Raw genomic sequence first — 13,787 nt, 5'->3', positions numbered from 1 at the left:
TGATACTACCTATTGCAATTTGTAAATTCGTTTTAAGATAAGATAATATTTGGGTTCTCATTATATTCTAGTTAAAAAGAGATACAATGCTATCTGATAAGTTCGAATATGTAACCGAATCAGCCTATAAAAGTCGTTCAGTTGTCAACCGTCTGCAAAATTCTTCAAAATATTATTAATTACTATTATAGGTTAATAAACCGGCAAACGTTGTTTTAGCGCTTTGCTTGTTTTAGTAAATTTTAAATCTCTGCTTATTATTCTGGTTGAAAATATCGAAGCCATTAGGTAGTCAGACTCAGGAACAGATTGCGTCTATAATCAGCTATTCGGGACAGGCACGAATAAAGGCCCCCTCTTGCCAGTAATATGCGTTAGAGCTGCGATTTTTATTAGCGAAATATTAATATGGACATAGTCACTAAAATATCTCAAAAAATAACAAACAATATAATTAACCGGAAAAAAGATCACAGATCAATTATATAAAATTTATAACAACAGTGAGTATTTTTTTTCAATATTCAATTTAATAAAATTATTTCAGAGCTGTTAGTATGGAAAATAACCATAGAAAACTTAAAGATATGCAGCTCTTTGAAGGATGTAGAACAACTCTTTATACACTGTTGGGTTGTTAAAATAAAGGAAGGCTTATTATTTAAATTTGTGTATTTAGCTGAAACATAGCGATTTCCTAATGGGACTATGAAGGAAAAAGGTAAACGTTGGTATAATAATTGATTATGCTGTGTTAGTCATAACAATTATTGATAATTCATTGCAGATATATTGTTCTTCAGGAATTGTTTTATTCCTGACGCAGAGTGTTTTCCTTTAAGTCCAAGGGTAACTACCATGGAGAAATGAACTATGACATATTTTGCTGCTGTTTGAGAATCAGCTGATAAAGAACTTGGAGGAACAATATATAAATACCTTAGGGAGAATGCAGTGATTAAATCTAGTTTATAGGTAATAACAGAACAAACTAAGCAGAAATACAGTAATATCAAAATGACTTTACAAGGAAACGCTCCACTGAAAGGGAGAAGAAATAAACGTAAAAGATAAATATGTCTCTAATGAAAGTAAAATACATTACTTGGATATACAGTGGTTAATTAAGGATTGCTTCCGGGGGATACCACTGGTTAGAAAATTTCATAGATCATAAATTTGTTATATGTCAAATTCAAAATTAATTAATACTGAGATGATGCGGCAACATTGCGATGTTTTGACGTCATCTATTTAGATGACGTGAATTCACTGTTTTATTGAGCGGGCTGTATACTGTGTACGATCGAGATCGTAAACAGAAATATAATCCCAGATGTTGAACACGGGCGGCCTGTATGGCACCCCGCCATATGGCGCCCATTTTAATTAACTTCTCCGTAATCTTAAATTAATTTTTTTTATCTCCTTCGAAGTCTTTTCCAGAAAGGTTTATTTCAAATTGGCTAACTAAACTATTAGTAGATTTATGAAATATTTATGGAAATACTGTTAGATAACCGACTCATTAAATTTGCTTTATTTGCTTACCTCTCAATATCCACAATTTAATTAGAAAATGTTGTCAATTAACTTTAAAATTATCTTATTTAATTTAGAGTTACTGATATTTTGGGTTCATACTAAATTCTACACTTTGGTCACTACAGTAGTAAAAATATTCTTGATTTTCTCAACTAAAATTAATCATAATTTAAAAAATACAAAAGGCTATATATCTCAACGACCTGATTAATCTAGGATATACGACATTATTCTAAAATAATGCCCAGCATTTTTAAAATTTAACGTTCAGCGATTCTTATTCATATCAGTACCTCAGTGCCTGCCTTGAGGTTGTAAATTTTACAATTTATTATATCATCCTATGAAGCGGCCATAGCCTGAACAATACTGTCGATTTAATCCTAGCACCCAAAATACTTTAACCAGGAATTAATCCGTCCTGAAATGAATTTTTGAGGTTCCTCATTCGTCTTTTAAATTAAATATGATGGTGTGATTTTTTATCATTAGCCTTTCACTGTTTCATTACAAAGGTTTTCTGCGTAAAGTGCAAATGACAAACATAAATTACATGAAGATGTTACCTCTAAAAAGCGCAACAAATGTTATAAAACGTTTACCGTTATTTTTGTTTAAAAAATATGCTTCTTGTTAATTGAATTACGTATAAGATTAATTACGTAACTGTTTAACGTTGCTGTAATATGTAGTTAAACATTTGGTTATTTGTTTTTAACCAAAATTAAACATGACATTATGCGGTTTTTATAATTATATTATTAAATATCACATATAATTTGCGCTGCGTATAATTTAAATATTATATTCAAATAATTATCTGGCAAAGGAAAGAAAGAATTTTGCAATGTTGTCAGAACAGTACAATCTTTTGGATATAACCAGACTTTTAACTATATAATTACAACTGTTCATTATAATTACATTTATTAACTTAACACACGTTTTTAAGTATTCTTAAAAACATTATCGGTCATATTTTAAGATCATAATAGAAAAATTACGCTGATGATTTACAAAACTTAAATTAAAATAATAATTTAAAATTTTTGTTGTTTCTTTATTATATTTGGAAGTCTCCTTTTTATCAACCTGAGTTTATCTGGACTGAATTGGAGATGAGGGATTCGAATTAGAGTCATAGCAGTCGGTAGTGCCAGTGGCCCATGGATTGATGAAATAACTCAGAAGCCATCCCAGATGACATGTAGCTCGTCGTGGAAATTTATATTCTTGTTTATGGACAATTAACAGAATATTTTCATCTAGAAACATAGAAACGCTATAATGAAAATATTCAAAAAGTTGCAAGATGGTGAAGTGGAGGGTCTCGTTGTTCCTCGTTGGGCTTAGATTCTGCACCAACGAAACATCTCTATTCCCGAAAATAATTTAAAATTTTAAAAAATCCTTTTAAGGGCCTATTTTTAAAACACTAAGCTCTGAAAATATGATAAAAACAAATCGAGGTTTTCAAATTTCTAAAGTAGAACACCCTCTTAATGAATAATTATAACTAATCACGAACATAAATTGACACCATTTACACTTAAAATTTCATATGTTTTTTGAGATTCGAACCTGCGGTTAATTACTTTGTTTTGTCAGTTGGATATACAGTTCAATTAAACAATGAAACTTTAGTGACAATATTTGAATACGAGTTATTCATTTAATAGTTTTTAATGTTTTTTATTGAATTTGAGTGATCAAGTTTCATATATTCATAACATATAGTCTTAATAGAATGAGAATAGGTTTATGTCAACAAACCGCCCTTAAAGTCAAAATATTCCGTACATATATGAAGTTTTCATATAAAACGTATTGAATAACAGGTCAATTGAAAAGTTCCCGGCCGTAACACTCAAAATATATGTGTATAAATTTGACAGCTGTCGGATCAATAGTTTGTGAATTATAGCATTTTTAGTGAAGCAACTTTTATTATTGTGAAAAAAATGGATAAAAAGGAATTTCGCGTGTTGATAAAATATTACTTTTTGAAAAGAAATAATACAGTTGAAGCAAAAACTTGGCTTGATGCCAAGTTTTCGCGGACTGCCCTAGGAAAATCAACCATCAAGGATTGGTATGCTAAGTTTAGACGTGGTGAAATAAGCACAGAAGACGGTGAACGCTGTGGATACCCAAAAGTGGTTGTTACCGACGAAAACATTAAAAAAATCCACAAAATGATTTTGAACGTCCGTAAATTGAAATTAAATGAAATAGCAGACACTCTAAAGATATCAGCTGAACGTGTACATCATTACACTCCGAAATTCAAAAGACAGTCATCCGAGTAGACGGCACACGATGAACCCGCTCCAAAGCGTGGGAAAATGCAACAGTCAGCTGGCAAGGTAACGGCGTCTGTATTTTGGGATGCGCATGGAATAATTTTCATTGACTACCTTGAAAAAGGAAGGGCCATCAACAACGACTATTACACAGCGTTATGAGACCGTTAGACCCTCACCAATACAATGCACACTGTCACGAGTCAATGAAAACGATGGCAAAAATCCATGAATTGGGCTTCGAATTGGTTCTTCGTCCACCGTATTCTCCAGATCAGTCCCCCAGCTACCACTTCCTGTTCTCAGATCTCAATAGAATGCTCTCTGGGAAGATATTTTCGTCGCATGAAGAGGTGAAGCCGAAACTGAAGCTTATTTCGAAGGAAAGAATAAATGACACTACAAAAATGGCATCGAAAAGTTGGAGAGTCACTATAATGAGTGTATCACCCTTGAAGGTAATTATGTTGAATAAAAAAAATAATTTTGCCAAAAAATGTGTTTTACTATGTTAGGCCGGGGACTTTTCAATAAACGGTTATATCAGATTTTCATTAATACCTCATACACTGCTTGTGTAATTCAATGTCATAATTAACTAGGTTTTCATTGTCATCTTTTTGGACATCGTAAAAATGGAACTACTCTTCATTATCAATAACTTCGGCCGAGCTAGACTGTCAATGAGGAATAGCATTTAAGGTATCGTGAAAACATCTGATAAGAACAGAATTTATTTAGGTTATAGTAATGGATCTTAAAAAAATAATATGTCTAGAATGTAAGCGGGAATTCGAACAATTAAATCAGAAAAGGTGTCTCGGGGAGGTTTGACTAAAGTTCCTGCGAAGATCTGTTTACATGTTCTCATTAAACAGTGGTATCTCTCCTTAACTAAAATATGATAAGAAGGAAAAATACGGTCCGACTTCAAACCGAGTTTACAAAGCGCAATAGACAATACATTCGACGTCGTGATGACGTGAGTTCATTGTTATAAGTACGTAACTCAGGGAAAAAGCTTTGGCTTAAACATAAAAATGACAAAATATCTTCATTAATATGTTTTTATTAAAAAGTAAATTTCTCAATTAGTATATTATTTGCAAAAAATTAATTGAATATTTATGAAATGAACATTATTAAAATCAATAAAAAATATATCTTAGGAATGTTAATTTGCTTTTATAAAATTTGCAATGATTACGCTTTTCATAATATTAAACTAATGATATGTGTAATTGTATAGTGATGTAATACTATCAATAATAATTAGTTTTACATTCCCTCTCATTATCTAACCTTCGCTCATAAATTATTTGATGTTACGTGAATATTAGACAGTAACACATACATCATCAATTAAATAAGTAAAAAGGAAAAATATTCGCTTTTACATTAGACACCTATTTGTATATTAAAGCAAATAAAAATAGTCTTAAATAAATAAAATAAAGTAATAAAAAATGACCTTTAACAACAGTGTATTTACGAAAAATAAATTTACTGATTTCATATTCCAAGGCAAATAATAGTTCTAAAGTACGACGCCTGTATGTCCGTCGTGTTGTCCAATGTAGATTTTTCATTAGGTGTATAAAATAATTTACATAATTCATTTCATGTAAAAAACTAGACAATAACAAATATAATCTTGAAAATATTCGCACGTCTACTGTTCTCTTTTCTGACAGCAAACTGCCACCCTGAATTACAATTATTGCGTATGGTTCACAAATATGGTTTCAACACCAAGATCAAAAACTGTAAATTCCCCAAAATAATATGACGAAAATGATACTGAATACCCCATGATATCTCAGAAATGACCGGTGGTGAATTAGGAACGATATTCATAGAATTTCCTCATTATTTTGATAGAAAATAAAGAAACGCCTTTGATCCATGCCGATTCCAACCACACACATTACATTGTACATTGCAAGACTAACTTGCGGTTAAAAAAATATTGACATTTTTGAGAATCAAAAATAATGACAAGTAATTTTGCAAAATTAGCATTTACATGTTAATTCATTTAAATTATTGTTTTCCATAACATTGACAACACGTCCAGAGATTAATTTGATCAGTTTTTAATTGTTTGTAAAATAACACTCATTTCATGGCCCACCAAATACCTTTTTAAGTGAATCACTTATTTTATCGAACACAATATGTTGCTAAGATCTATACAAAGTTTTTACGTTTGTTTTTCTGATTGACCATATCACCCGTCACAATTTAACAGAAAAACATGGATATAGCTGGGCTGCACGCTCATCGCGCTTGTTTTAAGTACTCACCGGGCACAGCTTCCAATTACAGAATTTTCAAACATTTCAGACTTTCCAAACCTCGGCTAATCGCTAACACTGAAATCATGAATTTATAGACATTAAAAGGTTGATACAAATAATTACATAAGACGCAGCATCAATAGTAAGAATTCTATATACAAACAATACAAAAAATATGGATTATCATCAATCTGCAGCTGGAACACACCTAACTTCTTAGAGAGCAAAAGCTTGAAGTATCTTGACCGATTCGTATTATTATTTCAATAGCATATGCAACACAAGTACTTAAACTCATGCGCTAGCTTTAACTGGATTCTGTTAAGATTTATAATAGCAAACGGTTCTTCAGTTATCAATACATTAGTCTAATTATTTAGTGTCAATATATTAGACTTTTGCAGCGCATCATCTATTATTTACTAAGGTCATCAATTGGAAAAATTAATTGAATTTATTTTATATAGTTCTGCTTGGAGGTTATACCAACAACTCCAATACACTCCAGTATGTTAGAGTGTTAAAACAATATGAACATCACGACTTATTAAAGCAAGAATGATACAATATCTTTAGAATATAAGAATTTAACTTATAATGATGTTCATATGATAACAAATACTTGTCGAAAACTAATATAATATAGATATGATAATACGGATCAATAACTTTGATTGGTCTTCATTTTTTTCCATAATAATTGATTATATATACGAGAATAAAGTAATTACGTTTCCTTCTTTGCTTTTTTATGCACATTTATTCAATTTTAAACGCTGACTTATGGCATATATGTACCACATGAACGATGATCTTTTGTCCTTTTTCTGGTATAGCTATTGTTTAGTCGCTGCAGAACTTTCGTGGGTGATAAACTAAATCAAGTGATTGAAATTTCCTTTGAGGCTAGTTTAACATTATCAAGAGAATTTTACATAGAGCAAAAGAAAGAGTCGTCAGACGAGGCAATGTTTGGTCTATACGGTGCAGAACTTTTCAGCCAATTTCTTTCAATATTGTCGAATCACTATATTTGTGTGATCTAACGTTGGTCGATATTTTTTTACTCACTGATGCAAGGTTTATCCTTAACATGAAATTTTTGAAACGAAAACCAGGAAACCAATTCTGGAAACTGGCATTCACTTAAACTTGCTCTACGTTGTGAGAATAGCCTACTGGAATGTTCTCTTTCAAAACTTAATAACTTTTCACTGAGTAAACAAACGCCACCAGAATGCAAACATTACTATGGCGATGTGACTAAAACTATTTATTAAGAAGGACCGAAGTTTATCTGTAATATTTATATAAATGAATTTTTTTTATGTGAAACTTATAAATTGAAAGCGAAGACAGCTGTTGAAAATAACTTTAAAAAATAATTTAGAACGATTACAAAATTTAGTTTAAAGCGTGTGCTTTATAAACGACAGAAATAATTTAAATATATCGCTATAAATCTTGTATCTGTTATATATCCTATTAAATAAAAATAATACAAATAAACTTTTATAACAAGAAGGTATCATATCGTTCCTGCAGATATGAAATAAAGTTGTAATCAACATATACAACACTCGGCCTTGGGTTAGCATTCATGTCCGTAATAATATATTCTTGAATTTTTTCTCAGAGACCCAATGGCAATATACTTCTTATGTTAAATCTTCCTATGATATAATTGTTTGTACATGAAATACGTTAGAATTACTCCCAAAAAGGAGCAAAAGCAACCTAAATAATGTCAAAATATTGTAGTATGGTTAGTAGTTTTGAAGTGCTCTCACTGAAGCGTAAATATTGGTTGTGGAAAATTAATCTTAAGTCAGCGCACCCTGGAATTACATTTTGTTACAGATCAGGAAAAGTTGATATGTTAGAGTCCTTTCAATCTCCCAGTTATCTGAATGTGACCTATTTGTAGATAAAAATTCATGTAGCCACGAAATCTAAGACAATAACGATAACCAATCAAGGTACCATTTTAAAACACAAATTTCAGGGAGGGTACAGCTCTGCTCCAAAATGTATCGCAACAATTATTCAGAAGCTCGTTCATTGAAAAGCACCCAGTCCCAACGGTATAATCATCTCAAAGCTTCAAAATATTCAGTCAGAAACTTCTTTAGAAATATCACCAGGTTCATCACCAGGTTGCAAAACTATCCATCCATATAGAACTACGCTTATATTGTTGTTACTACGAATAAGAGAGAAAAGTGAGCACACTACTTTGTTCATCCAATCAGCCTTTTGAGCTTATTGTTATTAATAGAAGTTTTCACTAAAGCTGCGAAAGTAAAAAAAAATTCATCCAAAATCTTGTTGATCAAACAGGTGATGTAAAATGTACGCTTCATGAAAAGAACCTCAAGTGAGTCTTTTTAGAACTAATTTTTATTAAAGATTCATATACGCACTGATCCTGTAAACCTGATATTTCATACTTGGAAAATCGGTAATTCCAAGTAAAAAATCGGTGATTATTTTTCATCTAGCAGATTCATTGAGGTTGGAAAAGTACAGGGTTCTCCGCTCGACCCGGTATTGTTTAAAATGTCTTATTAATATCTTATTAAAGAACTTCCACTTCAAACTCCAAGAACACCTAAATATAACAGTCAAATTTTAGAAGCTGCAAAGGCAAAAAATTCCGAAAAGATAATTTTCCACCGTCAACGTTACTTTTATTGAAACTAATATAAAATACTTTTAGTTCGGTTGTTTTCCACTATTTACCTAATACATCCCTTGCTTGCATCTCTGGTTTGCTTAGATCGCCATCCGATTCTTCTTCTCTCCATCCAAGCTTCCCATTTTTCCCCTACCTATTAAAAGTAAACCTATTTACTAATTCAAAAAGCTCTCATTCGTTACCTAAAATATTATATACCTTGAGCTTCATTTCTATCGCCATCTAAGATGGTCAAATCAAATACAACAAGCCACTGTGAAGGGTTACTGCGTATTAAGGGCACTGTTTCTTCATCTAATCTTCTAATAGATAAACTCCCAGTTTCAATCAAAATATTTGCGCCATATCAGGATATGGAGAGTTCCGTTTTTCCATAAAATTCGCAAGTATTGTCTCATTTCCTTCAAGCAAATCGACAAAATTCCTAAAACTTCAAGCTTTATAAAATAAGATGTTGATAATGATTCCGAATGTTCTATGGTATATCAGAAACAACTAAATGCATTGAGAAACATGGATGTCATAGCATCTGAGCTCACAAAGACAATCATCGTTTTCAATCAATTTCCGCCCCCATAAATTAGTTAGAATCGATTTCCATTCCACCTCAGCTACCACAATGTCATGTTGTTTTTGTTGTAGTTGTTATTGTTGTTCTATCTTCTGTTAAAGATCTTTATGCCTGTCCCGAATTACCTTGTCATAATTAGTTTGCTTTCTTACCACAATCCCGATTCCAATCGCTAAATTGCACACTGCAATAACAAGACTCACAAAAAAGTCCAGGAATTATTATAGAAGCAGTAAGAATAATAAAAGAATTTTTTAAATAAAATAATAAAACAAGGAATTGGATTAATACCAGTATTGAAACTGATGAATACTAAGCGAAAAAACAATCCTAAAGATAGAAAGTCGTGGATTAACACATTCATTGTCCAACAAATTCCTGATATGAGTTGACTGTAAATAATGTTATCGGTGATTGATGTGCGAAGGAATAGCATTGCTAACTAACGCTTGATTATGGATTGAAGATAAAAAAGTATAAAGAATACAAGAATGGATATCACTCATTCAAAAATTGTTTAATAAAATGTATTAAATTATTTATATATGAATTGGTTTAGAAAAAATGTTGCCTGCCATTTTGAAGAAAACGGGGGCAACTGGAGGCGGAAAATTTGGCACGGATAAAGCTTATATCGAGGAAGAAATTTTAGGCGTTATATTTTTGTGCAATATGCGTTACAAATAAATATATTCCAATAAATCAAAAAACGCCTAAATCAAACAACCGCAAATAGTCGTCCGATCGGTGACACAAAACATATAAACAAACCCATGGGTTAGTCGTGCGTTCAAAGAAGTTAGCTCATCAACAATAACATACTTGGATCGAAACTCGCTGGAGATAAGGTTTTATTTTTAATATATAATAAAAAAGATTCGTTAAAACTAAGTGAATATTTGTTTTTTTAATATTTGAAACGATATTAAACCGAAAGTTAGTGATTAAAATATTACTAAACGAAGTTAGTTCATTTCAAGCCATGTTTTGTGTTACTTTCGGTTATTCCCGTATTGTTGGAATTATTTAAAAGTTAGGCCAGTTTGGCTAAGATATGATTAAGAAAACAGTTGGGAAAGAAAAACCTGACATATGTGAAAATTTCATCCTAATATACATTCGAGAATAATAAGGATCGTCCGTTTTTTTTTGCTTACAAAATATTTAAAATTTCGAAATCACAATATCAAAAAAAAGAAAAAATATTCTTACTTAAGGACTGTTATTAATTAATATGGTTTTGGAAACATAGTATATCATTTTACTAGAGGTGATTCTAAAGTGTGTGAAGATTTTTTGTGAATTTTGGTGGTAATGACTTATGATTAATTTCAGGTTTTATTAGTTTCTGAACAAAACACTAACCGAATATTTCAAGTAATAAATATGTTAATTTGTGCACCAAGAGTTAAAATGAATATTGACAGTGACAAAATAGTTTCATAGAATACACAATTTTAAGTGGCAGGCACGAGATATAGGACAAACTATAAAGCAATAGATAAATGAAAGCCATAAAAGACAAACTAAAGATGAGCTATCTGCAAGCGCGATATCAAAGAATCAAATAAATAAGCAAAGAGAGATAAGGACTATTTAAATATATATATGAAGTAATGAAAATATGCAGGATTTAAAATGGAACTAACTATATATTTTGCATAGATGGAACGCAAAAGACAAATAAAAGAAATTATGATTATTATTAACAGTATATTTATAAAGATTTTAAAGCATTGATTAATATTAAGGTGTTTCATTCAATAAGGTATGTTACTATATGATATTTTAATATTGGAATCTTGTATCAATTATTTTGATTATTTCCTTTATATACCTAAATTTTAGAAAATTAATAGTTAATTTAATGTTTGTAAATACATTCCATTAATACACATTTCTAAATTGTAAATAATAAATTATATAATTGTGTTCTTTATTGTTTTAGCATGTACATGCTAAAATCAAATATCAATTTCAAAAATTTTTATTCACATATTCATATACATACATTTTTCATATATTTATTCATATACATACATGTATTACTTCATTTATTATTCCATACTTAAGTTTATAACATAAAAGGAAATAAAGATCATATACACTTATATTATATTTAATGCTCTGAAGTTGTTATTATTGAATAGTTAGTGAGTTAGACAATACCTTTAAGTATGAGCTTTAGCAAAATATAGACCTGCAATTTCAAAGGCCTTGAGTAGTAATTGTTAAATTCAAACATATATTGAAAAACTTTGAATTTAAAACACCGTTTCAGTAAAATATTTTATTAAAGACAATTAATTATGTTAAAACAATAATATAACATTAAGTCATGTAATAAGGAATACACTTTAGAAAATTCAATGGAAGTCAGTGGACCCAATACTACGAGACGAGAAAGTTGGTATACCGCCCCAGGCTTGGTGGACTACCTACTTTGTGGCACTGCGGGCCTACCGCGATTCCTGCTACATAAAAGATGCATTTCATGTCATTTCCCACGTTTTACGATCACTTCGATTTAATATTTTGTCACATTTGGCAAACATGAGATGGAACGGTTACTTAGCAGCTCATGCCAAATAAGGAGCCCGACTCATTGTTGTCTGCTCGGTAATGATTCACTTGGTTTAATACTGCGGTTAATGCGCAGATGATGAAAGTTCGCTATGGTCACGCTAGTGGTCTCATTATACCTATCGATTATAAAATAGAATTTGTTAATATATAGAAAATATAATATTTTTTGTCAATTGGTTTCAAGTGATATTAATATTAATTAGCATATATTTAGTGCCGACTTATATTTTCTGGCGAAATTTTCTAGCATTTTCATCTGGAAAAATACTTATACTACCAACGCAAAACTCACCTAAAGATAGAGAATTGTATAAAATTTAATGTTTGGTCTGGATATTAATATTAAAAATGAAAGTGGTAACAGCTATACAATCAACAAACTAACATATCTGACTGATTTTAGATTCAAACAAATTTGTTTCCAACAGGATGGCTCAACATTAACAATAAAACAATCGAATTTTTATGCAAATTTAATAATCGTTATGTTATCTACCAGTGAGAGATATTAGAAGATACACAGCTATGAACTAAAATATTTTTAAAATATATTTTTTAAAGTGTTTCATAAAAATGCGTTGGTCATATCGCGCTTTCTTATTTTTATTTAATAATCTTTAATATTTTGACGACGTTTCAACAAAATCTCATCTGCCATCTTCAGGTTTTGCTTTCTTTTGCTCTACTTCTCGTTACATGAACTGAACCTACTTTAATTTACGAACTAACGTTACATGGGTTGAAGCACATATATATACTATTGACAAAAGGTCTAGAAACACTCTGTTTTTAGTTTATATAAAAATGCCACATCAAACATGCTAAATATGGTATTGGAGTTTATGGGTAGTTTACCGCATTCATAGCGATACTCAAAAAAATACTAGCTTCTTTTCTTATTCTAGAAAAAAATCAACACGCCACAACATATTTTATGATCACATGGGTAACCACACCCTCAATTGTTGCTTTCTTAAATTTGGCAGTTTATAATTTTAAAAATATTGGTTCAGAGTTCAGTGTACTTTGTGACTTTCATATAATACTTGGACAATGGATCATAAACCTCATATCACTACATCTTCAATAGCGGACTGTCTGTATTTTGGTCCAGGGAGGATATACTTTCTATTGGTCAGATTGTAGAAAAGAATGAGATCTAGATGTTCCAAATCTACAATAAAGCAACAATATATGTTTGTTGTAATTCTATAGAAAACGGACGAACGAAGAAAGACCACTTCAACAACTATAAATATATATGGTATTTATTGTCTGCTGACCTGAAAAGATCTACAGAAGCAAAAAGAATGAAACTAACTAGTAAATGGAATAAACTGGAATAGGCTAAAACACAAAAACTCGACAGTAAAAAAACTGAAAAATGGATGAATGATACCAAATATCAGATTTTTGTATCAAATAGGCGCTTTGCAATTAAAGCATGGTGGTAGTAGAGTGATAGTTTAGATGATGAAGCATAATTGTCCAATGTTTTGTTTTCAACAAGACAATTGCCGTTATCATTTGTCAAAATTACGTCAGGGGTTTCAGAAACGAGGAGATTTTGCAAATAATTAAATGACCTCACAATCGTCAAATCTTTCTTCTATATTTATAGTATGGCATGAACTTGATACAAGTGAAGTGAAGTGAAGTGACATACAAAGTGAAGAATCGATACTCATCGAGCTCATCACGGTTGTGGGCAAAGTTTCAAAGTCGACAGAAGGTCACTGGATTCGGAATACTTATATAAATTAATAGAAAAAATTCCAAAAATT

Source organism: Rhynchophorus ferrugineus, unplaced genomic scaffold (assembly GCF_030347505.1).
Source record: "Rhynchophorus ferrugineus isolate W39M unplaced genomic scaffold, kcgeb_rfMv2 rfM3, whole genome shotgun sequence".
NCBI lineage: Eukaryota > Metazoa > Arthropoda > Insecta > Coleoptera > Curculionidae > Rhynchophorus > Rhynchophorus ferrugineus.
The sequence above is the reverse complement of the archived record's forward strand: the minus strand, read 5'-3'. Positions refer to the sequence as shown.